The sequence below is a fragment of the Macrobrachium nipponense genome, chromosome 14, assembly GCF_015104395.2.
Source record: "Macrobrachium nipponense isolate FS-2020 chromosome 14, ASM1510439v2, whole genome shotgun sequence".
Taxonomy (NCBI): domain Eukaryota; kingdom Metazoa; phylum Arthropoda; class Malacostraca; order Decapoda; family Palaemonidae; genus Macrobrachium; species Macrobrachium nipponense.
Genome location: NC_087207.1, coordinates 68,423,889 through 68,438,004, shown reverse-complemented (window position 1 = coordinate 68,438,004; position 14,116 = coordinate 68,423,889). Strand labels below are relative to the sequence as shown.

Sequence of the window (14,116 nt, the reverse complement as noted above, 5' to 3'; positions counted from 1 at the left end):
AGAAAATAAAACGGCGACAATAATAATAACCATGAACCGAACGAGAGAATGTGAGCGAGCGATCGCTCACGAGACAAAGAAGGGAAGTAACATATTTGTTATGATGACCAAAGGCTCTTCCATAAGCAGATCTCGCCTGATAAATAGGCTCGATTAAACGTCCCGTAGTGAAGGATGTACCTGTCACGTCCGCGAGATCGAATGGCTTAACAATAGCCCGGAGAAATTTTGATTATTATTATTGTTGGTCTTCCCGAAAATTTACCCCGTTCTCACTCTCTCTCTCTCTCTCTCTCTCTCTCTCTCTCTCTCTCTCTCTCTCTCTCATTCAAGACATTTGGTGTTGTCAAGCAAGCTGCATAAAGAGTAAAACCTAATTTCGTCCCCACCCCCCTTCTCTCTCCTTCTCTCTTTCTCTCTCTCTCTCTCTCTCTCTCATTCAAGACATTGGTGTTGTCAAGCAAGCTGCATAGAGGGTAAAACCTAATTTCTTCCATCCCTCTCTCTCTCTCTCTCTTGGTCGCGAGCATGCGCACATATTTTCCGATACCGCTGACCTCTATGATTGGAACGCCTGTTAAGCATACATGAAAGAAAAAATCTCTCTCTCTCTCTCTCTCTCTCTCTCTCTCAAGATTGCGAATTATTTGTGAATGGGTGGACAGCAATTACAGCGAAAAATTGTTGGAGAGAGAGAGAGAGAGAGAGAGAGAGAGAGAGAGAGAGAGAGAGAGAGAGTCTTTTCTCTCTCTCTCTCTCTCTCTCTCTCTCTCTCTCTCTCTCTCTCTCTCTCTCTTCCTCCAACAGCTTTTGGCTATGATTGTCGTCCCGCCAGTAGGTTTACAAATAAAAAAAATCTATCAGGAGAGAGAGAGAGAGAGAGAGAGAGAGAGAGAGAGAGAGAGAGAGAGGCACAAAAGGTGCTTGCTCATTACACTTTCAGATGGAAGAGTGTCCCACGCATGTAAGAGTGAGCGAATGCTTGCTTGTCTGTGACAAATGGAGCCCCGTGTTTGAGGCACACAAGGCAGGCAGCTATGATATGTATTATTCACGCGGCGCCTCTATACTTTCCACATATTCAGATGCGAGGCAGAATGGCAGAAGGACAACAGTCTTCCACAAACGCTGGCACCTTCTCTGGCGGTTCCTCCGTTTCTGGTTTTGCGAACAGTAGGATGATGGGTTCTTTTGCATCCAGGGATCGAGGACTGACTTGATTCGTTGATTAGGGTTGCTATAGAACTGGCGTCACAACATCTAGGTTATTGACGCCGTAATAAAATCAAGTAATAAAACTTAAAAATAAATTTTACAAGTTTCATGATATTTATCGTCCAGTGTCAGTGGAAAATGGAATTAATTGTTCGCGGTAAAATGAAACAGAATGTTTTTGTTTTATACAGATTGAAATAAATGATTTCATACAGATTAAAATAAATTCTTTCCGGGTCTAATGAAACAATATTCGATTACAACTGAAAAGAATCGTTTCGCTTAGAGCACAGTATTTTTTTAGCAAAGAAAAACCATTCAAATGGTAAAAAGAATGTATTGTTTCTAGTAAAAAACAGCAGTTTATTAGTTCACGCACAATAAAATAACAAAGTTTTCAAGTATGTTGGCAAACATCTTTTGTTTTCATTATACTGCAAGAAAGAAGTACTATTTCATGTGCACTGGAAGCCTACAATTCTCATCTACAACGAAACAATGATTTTATATTTAAGTACAATGATATAATTCACTAATTATTACATCGGAGACAAAAACTATCTTTAACATCTGCTGAGTTTGCGAGGGCACCAGAATCGGGCTAGAACTTTACCCCTTAAAACCAGCGCTTAGAGTCTTGCAATAAACCTAAGATCTTCAACTTCAGCGGCAGAGCGAGTATAGAACACAGTAGCCTCCCTGTCGACTCTTTTTACAGTTTTTCCTTCTTATATTCAACCCAGAGTCCTACAGTTTGTCCTTTTATCCAAACCAGAGTCCTACAGGTTTTCCTTCTTATACTCAACCCAGAGTCCTACAGGACATCTCAAATCAAGATCGGGTTGTCGACACGTCCTATAGACGAGAGGGCGCCCCTTTAAGGAGCACGCCAGTGTCTTGAATTTCAAAGGAGCGAAGGTTTGGGGTTTTAGGGAGGTCCCTGAATGCGAAACGTAACCCTTACACAAGGCAGGACTTCGCCTCCTTTCGTTTGACGTCACTCTGGCGGGATACTAGTTCGGTTTCGCCTGATGCACCGGCGATATCTTATCCCCATCGAAATGCCTTTTGGTTCCTCCATAATAGGTTCCACATCCCTATCGAAATAGCTACTAGTCCCTCCCTAATAGATGCCACATGAGCTGCAGGCTTGTTCGAGGACGACTGATTTCGAATACTACGTTCTAGCGGGAATCGACACTGTTGACATCGGATTCGAATCTGCTGTGGTTTAGGCCTTGACCAAGATCATCGGCGTCTGCTCTAAAAACTAAGAGGCTCTCTTGATTTCGTTTGCTTTTGTGTTTTGAAAGATAAGTTTGTTATAACTCATTCTTCTATGAGAACGAAGCTTACAGTGCGCCAGGGAGCGCTATTGCTTTCCAGCTTCTTCAACTTGACCTAAGTCTACCTTTGACCTCCTACGACGCTCGTTATGACAGGGGAAATGTACCTCAGTGATCTCTTGTATTAATTCATAGCAAATAAATAAAAAGCAATGGCATTACTTGAGAGGGTAACGTGTAAACCACAGTTACTGAGACGTCACCGTGATTTTTGTGTACACAATCGTTAAGCTAAAAAAAAAAAAATTGCGCTTAACACCCAATTCGCTCTACCTCGGAAATAATACCGAAGGGAAATTATAAATGAAAAGTGGTTCGTCACCTAACAGGGTCGAACTGCCGAAAAAAAAAAAAAGTAAATATAATTCCCCTTCGATAATATTTCTGAGGTTGAGCAAATTGGATATTAAACGACATTCGTAGCTTAAATATATGCATACATTCATATATATATATATATATATATATATATATATATATATATATATATATGTGTGTGTGTGTGTGTGTGTGTGTGTGTGTGTGTATGTGTGTATTAACGGAATTGAATTTTATTTATTCGTCAATGACAGTTTCACCGACGGCAGAAGCAACCAGTTCCGTTGCAGACGTTGACAACGCTAGGCTCACCACCACCCACCCCCCGCCCCCGCACCCCACCCCCTTCAGTGCGATAAGACAGACCTCGTTCGCATTCAGAAAGTTGGCTAGCTGGCTAGCAGGGAGGAGCCGCAGAGTCCCGGTGTGACACAGATTTTGTTCGGAAAAAGTAAATGCCAAAGAAGGAATCGTTATCTAGTCCGGATACTTTTCAATGCTGACCTCTATTGGTGACATTTTCATAATTTAATTATGCGTTCTTTCAACGGAGTCTTTCAATTGCAAGGTTATATTATGAAGTCATCTACTCAAAAACGTAATAATAAATAATAATAATAATAATAATAATAATAATAATAATAATAATAATAATAATAATAATAATAATAATTTCTTCTTTTAACGGGGTTTTTCAGTTCGATGGTTATATTATGAAGTCATCTACTCAAAACGTAATAATAATAATAATAATAATAATAGTACAAAAAGACAAGAGTAAGGGAAATATAGCCAGTAACTACAGGCCTATCACCTGCCTACCAATAATGTGGAAGTTACTAACAGGTATCATCAGTGAAAGGCTATACAACTACCTAGAGGAGACAAACACCATCCCCCACCAACAGAAAGGCTGCAGAAGGAAGTGTAGGGGCACAAAAGACCAGCTCCTGATAGACAAAATGGTAATGAAGAACAGTAGGAGAAGGAAAACCAACCTAAGCATGGCATGGATAGACTATAAGAAAGCCTTCGACATGATACCACACACATGGCTAATAGAATGCCTGAAAATATATGGGGCAGAGGAAAATACCATCAGCTTCCTCAAAAATACAATGCGCAACTGGAATACAATACTTACAAGCTCTGGAATAAGACTAGCAGAGGTTAATATCAGGAGAGGGATCTTCCAGGGCGACTCACTGTCCCCACTACTCTTCGTAGTAGCCATGATTCCCATGACAAAAGTACTACAGAAGATGGATGCCGGGTACCAACTCAAGAAAAGAGGCAACAAAATCAACCATCTGATGTTCATGGACGACATCAAGCTGTATGGTAAGAGCATCAAGGAAATAGATACCCTAATCCAGACTGTAAGGATTGTATCTGGGGACATCAGGATGGAGTTTGGAATAGAAAAATGCGCCTTAGTCAACATACAAAAAGGCAAAGTAACGAGAGCTGAAGGGATAAAGCTACCAGATGGGAGCAACATCAAACACATAGATGAGACAGGATACAAATACCTGGGAATAATGGAAGGAGGAGATATAAAACACCAAGAGATGAAGGACAACCGATTCAGGAAAAGAATATATGCAGAGACTCAAGGCGATACTCAAGTCAAAACTCAACGCCGGAATATGATAAAAGCCATAAACACATGGGCAGTGCCAGTAATCAGATACAGCGCAGGACAATAGGGAATGGACGAAGGCGAACTCCGCAGCATAGCTCAGAAACCAGGAAACATGACAATACACAAAGCACTACACCCAAGAGCAAATACGGACAGACTATACATAACACGAAAGGAAGGAGGGAGAGGACTACTAAGTATAGAGGACTGCGTCAACATCGAAAACAGAGCACTGGGGCAATATCTGCAAACCAGTGAAGACGAGTGGCTAAAGAGTGCATGGGAAGAAGGACTAATAAAAGTAGACGAAGACCCAGAAATATAAAGAGACAGGAGAAAGACAGAAAGAACAGAGGACTGGCACAACAAACCAATGCACGGACAATACATGAGACAGACTAAAGAACTAGCCAGCGATGACAATTGGCAATGGCTACAGAGGGGAGAGCTAAAGAAGGAAACTGAAGGAATGATAACAGCGGCACAAGATCAGGCCCTAAGAACCAGATATGTTCAAAGTACGATAGACGGAAATAACATCTCTCCCATATGTAGGAAGTGCAATACGAAAAATGAAACCATAAACCACATAGCAAGTGAATGCCCGGCACTTGCACAGAACCAGTACAAAAAGAGGCATGATTCAGTGGCAAAAGCCCTCCACTGGAGCCTGTGCAAGAAACATCAGCTACCTTGCAGTAATAAGTGGTACGAGCACCAACCTGAAGGAGTGATAGAAAACGATCAGGCAAAGATCCTCTGGGACTATGGTATCAGAACGGATAGGGTGATACGTGCAAACAGACCAGACGTGACGTTGATTGACAAAGTCAAGAAGAAAGTATCACTCATTGATGTCGCAATACCATGGGACACCAGAGTTGAAGAGAAAGAGAGGGAAAAATGGATAAGTACAAGATCTGAAAATAGAAATAAGAAGGATATGGGATATGCCAGTGGAAATCGTACCCATAATCATAGGAGCACTAGGCACGATCCCAAGATCCTTGAAAAGGAATCTAGAAAAACTAGAGGCTGAAGTAGCTCCAGGACTCATGCAGAAGAGTGTCATCCTAGAAACGGCACACATAGTAAGAAAAGTGATGGACTCCTAAGGAGGCAGGATGCATCCCGGAACCCCACACGATAAATACCACCCAGTCGAATTGGAGGACTGTGATAGAGCAAAAAAAAAAAAAAAAAAAAAAAAAAAAATAATAATAATAATAATAATAATAACTAATCTTTATAATTTAATACGTTCTTCTTTAAACGGGGTCCATTCAACTCGAAAGTTGGATTAGGAAGTCATCTTACTCATAATGATGTGAGGAAGATGAAACGAAACATAATAATAATAATAATAATAATAATAATAATAATAATAATAACTATTATTATTATTATTATTATTAGTATTATTATTATTATTATTATTATTATTATTATTATTATTATTATATTATTATGTCTACAATTGAGTAGACATAAAATACATTAAAATGCAAAATAAGGAAATAAAGAAATAAATAATATAAACAGTCAGATATAAAATCTCCCTGCATGTCTACGTCTGATTAGACATAAAATATAGAAAATAAAAAAATAAATAAAATAGTCAGCTATAATATCCGCGTGCATGTCTACATTTGAATAGACATAAAATATAGAAATATACATAAGTAGCAAATAAATAAATAAAATAAAGTCAGCTATAAAATCCGCGTGCATGTCTACGTCTGATTAGACATAATACAGAAAAATACAAAATAAGAAAATAAATAAATATATAAAATAAAGTCAGCTATAAAATCCGTGTGCATGTGTACATTTGAATAGACATAAAATATGGAGAAATGCAAAATAAACAAACAAATCAATAAATAAATAAAATAAAACTCAGCTATAAAATCCGCGTTCTTGTCTCCATCTGAACAGACATAAATTACAGAAATATACGGAAATAAACAAACAAATAAAATAAACGTCCAACTAGAAAATCCGCGTGCATGTCTACATCTGAACAGACATAAAATACAGAAAAATACGAAAATAAACAAACAAATAAAATAAACGTCCAACTAGAAAATCCGCGTGCATGTCTACCACCTAGTAGAACGAACGGTTCACCAGATAAACACGATATCCAATGGGGTCCGCTGGACTATCTAAAAACCAGTCTCTTGTTATCTTAACAGCCGAAAGTTCGCGCATTCCGCCCAACATCTTCAGAAAGCCTACATCAACCAGGTAGTACACTTCCTGTAACTCCAGCATGGAACCCCAGTCCTGGAAACCTCGGAACAATTTGACCAACTAATGGGATCACTAAATTAGCGAATCAGCACAGTGGTCTCTGTGGGACGGCCCTCTCTCTCTCTCTCTCTCTCTCTCTCTCTCTCTCTCTTTCTCTCTCTCTCTCTAACGGGTCACATCGCGCCAACTTCTTCTTCTCCTTCTCTTCTTCTTCTTCTTCTGGTCTTGCTGGAAGCCGCGCTATAAATCTATCTCATCAAGATAAGGCTCCATTGGTTTAAAGGAATCTCCTTCTACAGGTCCCTTCCTGCTCCCACCACCCCCCCCCCCCTCCCTCCCACCCCCTCCAAATCGCCCCACGACCCCACACATACACATTCGAGATCTTTATCTCCTTATCGATACGAGACTCTGTCTTGCTAATTGTTCATCGGGTAAGAGACTGAAGGGGATTGGTGTAGGGGGTAGGGAAGGATGGGTGGCGGGAGGGGGGGGGGGGGAAGACGCCCAAGATCGTATTCCGTTAATCCCAACGCTTGATGCCACCAGTCAGTGCGCTATTTTTAAGGGCGCTGCTCGAAGGAGCAAGAGACCGTGCTGGCACAAGGCCCCCTCCTCCTCCTCCTCTTCGCCAGGAGGTCCCTCCGGGAATATGGAGTTACGGTGACAACAGGGCTACAAATACAGTACTTTAAAGGTCTGGGAATCTGTGACCAGTGAATTGGGGGCTCATTAAGGGTCGCAGGATTAGGGGGGATCCTTCAGTGGCCAGTGAAATAGGAATTCATTTGTAGAGTAGGTATGCGAATGGCTGGTGATCCATATGGTGTGTGTGAGAATCGGGGTTTCATTCTAAAAGGGCTTCAGAATCAGTTACTCGAATCGAATTGATGTGAAGAATCAACACGATTCACGATTCGTCTTGATTCGCCAATCATGAATCGTGTTGATTGTTCATGAATAGAATCGATTCGATTCGTCTGGTGTACACGCAGCCTCATACGTCTACGAACCATGGAATCACAAGCCTCCGAGAATCAGGGATTCGTTTAAAAGGTGTGAGAATCAGAGATTCCTTATAATTGTAAGTATCATTGATTCATTATCGGTCTGAGAATCAAGCTATTCATGTGAGAGATGTGAGAACCAATGAATCCTCATACGTCTACGAATCATTGATTCACAAGCCTCTGAGAATCAGGTATTCATTTAAGATGTGAGAATCGGAGATTCCTTATAAGTCTACGAATCACTGATTCACTATTAGTCTGAGAATCTGGTGTTCAATTAGAAGATGTGAGAATCAGTGACACAAACAAGAAAACAGATCAAAATATAAAACAACAAAAAACAAGGCGTGATCCGAACTCCAGCATACAGGACACACATGCAAAATTTTCACCTCATTAGTAAGTTGTAAACATATTCCGAACTTTTAACGTAAATTAAAATGTGACAAAATCTTTTAACGTAAATTAAAATGTGACAAAATCTACGGTCAAATAGAGCCTTGTTTCACCAACGAATATTACAATAAATACGCTATATCTTATTTGAAATAATTGTTCTGTCCTCTTTACCATCTAAATTATTTATTTTTACATATTCATTCTAATCAATAAATCATAAATATCCTATCCCAAAATTCCTGTACCTTTAACTCAACGTGAAACACAATTTTCCAGCCACCCCAACAAGAACAACAACAACAGCAACAACAACGTAGTAGTTTTAGGCTTACTCCCCGAGTAAGCGATAATTAAATAAATACTTATATTTGCTGAAAAATAAAAAAATCAAGCCCTTGAAACCAAAATGACCAGCCGCGACAATTACACTGCACGAAACAAGATGCAAGTTGCAATAACGGGCTAAAGAGTTACCATAAATTATTGGGACTGAGTTCAGACCCGTAAAATGACTTCAAAGGCGTTTTCAAATCTCCCAGGCCCTTTCCAAACTGCAACTTCACCTTATTTAATGAACTCGGGACACCGCGGTTATTATCTTATCAGCTAAAAGGTGACGCATTTCTCAGCGTTTGTCCAAAACACAAACTCCGCTGGGTGATGGGAATGAGCGGGTATTCCAGGAAACTCACTCACTCTCTCTCTCTCTCTCTCTCTCTCTCTCTCTCTCTCTCTCTCTCTCTCTCTCTCTCTCTCTCTCAGACACGAGCACTTCGTATACGTGATTGTAAAGGATGTGGAGTTGGCTCTCACAAGCGTCAAATTCATTCAAATTTGACTCTCCTTTATTCTCTCTCTCTCTCTCTCAAAAGTGTCCTCCACTGATTTCCCACATTTCAAGAAAATCATTCTAAGAGGCAAAGACTAATTTCATTTAAAAGCATAATGTTCGCGTCCATTTTTTTTATTTTTTTCTACAAAATTATCATCGGCTATTGCCAAATTCTGAAAAAAACGCAAACAGCCAAAAAAAAAAAAAGCCTTCACAGCTAAACTAAACCTAACCCCCTCCCCCAACAAAAAAAAAAACGTTTTACCTTTAACCCATGATATATTTGAAGATTATGATACGCTGGTCGGAAGCCTTGTGATACACTAACAAAAATGAAGCTGTCGTGTTTAAGCTTTTAAAACTAGAGAGAGAGAGAGAGAGAGAGAGAGAGAGAGAGAGAGAGAGAGAGAGTTACCTGATGATATCAGGTAACTATCACCTTTAATTACGTGATTTGATAGAACATTCATCGTCCACCGTATTTCCCTTCTTCACATACCGGCTGCAACCCAGAGCAGTCAACTCACCACAAGATTTATAGTTCAATATATAGATATATATAACCATTAGATATATATTTAGGTTAGAAGGGCACAATGGATGTAAAGAAACGTTTCAGATCGTTCCTCCTTCGCGTGGGATCGAATCCGGTGTTAATAAATTGGGGAGAGAGAGAGAGAGAGAGAGAGAGAGAGAGAGAGAGAGAGAGAGATTTATACATCGGATATTTATAGTGATGTGCAAACCAGACGCAGGAGCTTTTAAAACTATGTATGCATTTAGGAGAGAGAGAGAGAGAGAGAGAGAGAGAGAGAGAGAGAAATGAGGCAGAGCCACAAAATTTTCTTAAATACAGAGAGCGTCCTCCTGAGTGACAAGAGGCAAAGATAACGATGCTGATAACGAGTTAAATTTTGTTTGTGACTCAAAAGGCCAAGACAGAGAAAAGCTCTGCCCTGGGGGAGGGGTAGGGGGAGGGGAGGGGGAGTGGAGAGGGAGAGAGAGAGAGGGGATGGGGGAGAGGAGGGTGAGGGAGTGGGGATAAAGATTTGGAGAGCGAGAGAGAGAGAGAGATTGTACATGATGACGATTCAAGATCAATTTTCGCTGTAATTTCTAAAGTTGGATTGCAATTTTTAAGAAAAAAAATAAATATAAAAAATCTACAAAGCCTTATAAAATTCGGGGAATATCTTTTGCGCCCATGAGGCGATCGTTTCATGGCGAGAGGTGTGACGGGAGGGGGGGTGGAATTTGGGTAGAAGCAGTCCCTCTCGAGAGTAAAGCAAGCCCATCAGTGACATCTAGTGGAAAGGTGGCTAATGGCTTCCCGCCCAGCCAACCATTAGCGGATGACGTTAATGGTATCTTCATCTCGCTACTACTACCATTAACATTAATATTATTACTATTATTACTGCTGCGCGGTTCACGGCGTTGTCAGCGCACATGTCCTTTCGGTTTCTTTTAAAGCGTCCATCCTTTTTCTTATCTCGGTCGATTTGAAAGGGGGAAGTGACGACGGGCGCCTGTCGTTGCGAATCATTTAGATTTAATACCCTGAATAAAATAAATATATATATATATATATATATATATATATATATATGAAATGTCTTCTACTGTAATACAACAGTATAACATGAAGATAAAAGGCCCATAAAACACCATTTGAACGTTGCAACCATATATTTCGAGCACTTCTTCCTGTGCTCCTGATCACTGGTAAAATATTTTACCAGTGATCAGGAGCACAGAAAGAAGTTTATCTTCACACACACACAAATATATATATATATATATATATATATATATATATATATATATATATATATATATATAGTGATTCCACTCCTTCATTCTTTCGTCACTTTTCCCTCATCCAGATATACCTTACAAAACCTGGTCAGCCACTCGCAATCCTAACGACACCTGGTGTCTTTTCATTGTTTTTTTTCTCCCTCGCAATTTCCTACTTTTCATTCCACAAGCATTTTCATATTACACATACCCTTTCCATTCTAGAGAGAGAGAGAGAGAGAGAGAGAGAGAGAGAGAGAGAGAGAGAGAGAGAGAGAGAGAGAGAGAGAGAGAGATTATTGAAGCAATATTTCTGAGAAGCAGTGTCCAATATTCTGAACGGAAAATGTACTAATATTCCGTAAATCTAACCCATTAACACCTTGTACCATTCCATTATTTGAAAATAATTCCATCAAATATATTTGTATGGAAAGAACAGATGAAAATTAACTCATGAATTGCTAAAAATAAAACGTTGTTTTAGAGGTAAAGAAAGTATAGAGGAGGTTTCTGGACACAAGCGTAATTCTGATTGTGATGACTCTTCATTTCTGGTATATTTTCAAGAAGAGGCGAATGGGACTGGAAATCTAATGTCCTTGCACAGCCCTGATCTTTACAGCAGTGTGGAGCTTAACCCAGATGGAAAATATAAACTGTCTCTCAAAAAAGTGTAGAAAGTAAGATCAATGCATGTGGATAAAGGTTGAAATTAAAACATTGGCAAGTTTTTGTCAAGTGCTGTATGATTATTATTATCATTATTATTCAAAGTAATTGCTGTCTCAGCTGCGTTAATTTTATAAAGGTTCTTCTCTATTTTTTCTAATTATTGTTTTCTCATTGTTGTTTAAACTGGTGAGCTCACCAGTTTAAGCAACAATGAGAAAACAATAATTAAAAAAATAGAGAAGAACCTTCATAAAAACTAACGCAGCTGAGGTAGCAATTACTTTTAATAAAACATGTTTAAAAGAGGGTTTACTTCCAGCATATTATTATTATTATTATTCCCTACAAACAAACAAACGCTACAAACTATAAGAACCCCATCCAAGAAGTGAAGCTGATCGTCCCGAGGCTCAAAAGAAATTCCTAGAAACAATGGCGCCGCGGTCAAAAAGCCGATCCTTCAAAATCAGGTGCAGGAGACCGATATCCTTATTAATAAGCACGAAATTCATCATCATCAGCCTTCGAGACCGAGATCCCCCGAAGGACTCCTGAGAGGATCCCGCCACTAAAAGGATTCCGTGGCTGCGCCGAGGATCAAGATGCAGATGAAGCGATTCAGAAGTCCTTTGGGGATGAGCGAAGAGGAAGGACTCTATTATGTGGACGATGGCATCCAGTGGAAGAGTAGGATCTAAGGAAGGGAGGGGAAGGAGGAGCGGAGGAGGGAGTAGGATCTAGGGAAGGGAGGGGAAAGAGGAGAGGAGGGGGAGGAGGGAGTAGGAGGATGGGAGGGGGGAGCAAGGAGGAAGTGGAGGAGGGAGGTAGAGGTTGAATGATGATAAAGGAGAGCATAGAAAGGACATGAAGGGGCGACAGGACCGAATGAAATGGCAGGATGGAGGAGGAGCAGGAGGAGGAGGAGGAGGAGGATGGATGGGAAAGGACCAGGGAAGACGCGAAGGTTGGCCAAAAACCGGTGCTCTGAAGGCTGTGGCGGTGACAGCGAGAGAGAGAGAGAGAGAGAGAGAGAGAGAGAGAGAGAACGGCACTGGTCTATAATGAAGTTTGAATGACTCGTGATATGTGGCTACGATACCTACTTTTCTCTCTGAGGATGGAGGAGGAGGAGGAGGAGGAGGAGGAGGAGGAGGAGGAGGAGGAGAGGGGAGGTGGTTGGTGGTGCTGTGTTTGTGTGTGTGAAACACGCAAACCATCATAGTGATGAATGCGCAGGGTTTAGTTACGAGTAACTCAAAAAGAAAAATAGAGTACTTAGAAGAACTAACCCAAATTGAAAAGAAAATAGATATAATGAATATAAGTGAAACCTGGTATTCCCAAGAGACTGGGAATGATGATCAAATAAAAGGGTTCCAAACTTATAGATCAGATAGAAAAAATAGGAATCAAGGGGGAACCGCAATATATGGGAAAGACAAAAAACAAGGAAAAATATATGAGAAATATAGTAACTCAGAATGTGAACTAATAGCGGTAGAATTTGAATCTGAAAAATTAATGAACATAGTAATATATAGACCTCCTAATACTAAAGAGTTTGACTTAATAATTGAAAAATTGGATGATATATGTAGAAATCACAAGGACTGGACTATTCTCCTATCTGGTGACTTCAACTTTCCTTTCGTAGAATGGAAAGAAAGAACGAATAGGAGATTGTGGATGTACTTATACATATAAAAAAGAGAGTAATAGTAGTGCAGAAGATAAGAGGCAATTCGAAAAGCTATTAGATATGCTACTAGAATACAACATTCAACAAATAAATCACCTGCCAACAAGAAAGGAAAATACTTTGGACCTAGTATTTGTGAACGAGGTGAATTATGTTAAAGAAATAATAGTTTATAATGCGAGTATTTCAGACCATAATGTCATAGAATTAACAGTTCATTCCAAAGCAAGTGAAAACAGAGATAAGCAAGAAATGAAAAAGTGGGAAGGATATGGAAAATACAACTTCTACAGTAAAAAATATAAAATGGTCAGAAATAAATGAAGAATTAAACAAAGATTGGGATAACATTTTCGTAAGCGATGACATAAGAGTAAATACGGAGATATTATATAAAATATTAGAGAAAATAGTGGATAAATATATACCGAAGAAGAAAAGTAAACATCATTCATGCATACCAAGAGACAGAAGGATCTTGTTCCAGAAAATCAGAAAGTGGAAAAAAGGTCTTGCAAAAGAAAAAATGCATGGAAAGTTATAGAACTAAAAAGTAAGATAGAAAATGCAGAACAAAAGATTATACAATCAAAAGAAAATGAAAAACGGGACTTGGAAGAAAAAACCCTATTAAATATCAAGCAAAACCCCAACTATTATACTCATATGCGAAGAAGATGAATAAAAGAAGAATAGAAAATAGGCCCTCTGAGAATTGAAGGAGATTAACGAATGAAAAAAAGGAAATTTGCAACATACTGGCAGAACGATATAAGAGAGAATTCACCCCTAGAATAGATAATGAAGATAATGATATAGAAGTAAGGGACGAAAATAGTGAATATTTAGCTGACATAGAAATTAATGAAGCTGATATTGTGCAGGCAATTAATGAAATTAAAAATGGAGCTGCTGCAGGGC

The 14,116-nt window shown here is 39.4% G+C and overlaps 1 protein-coding gene across 1 annotated transcript in view; it reads right to left on the bottom strand.

The window, feature by feature from the left end:
• Positions 1-14,116, bottom strand: part of LOC135226581 (tetratricopeptide repeat protein 28-like) — a 371,921-nt gene that overhangs the window by 19,487 nt on the left and 338,318 nt on the right.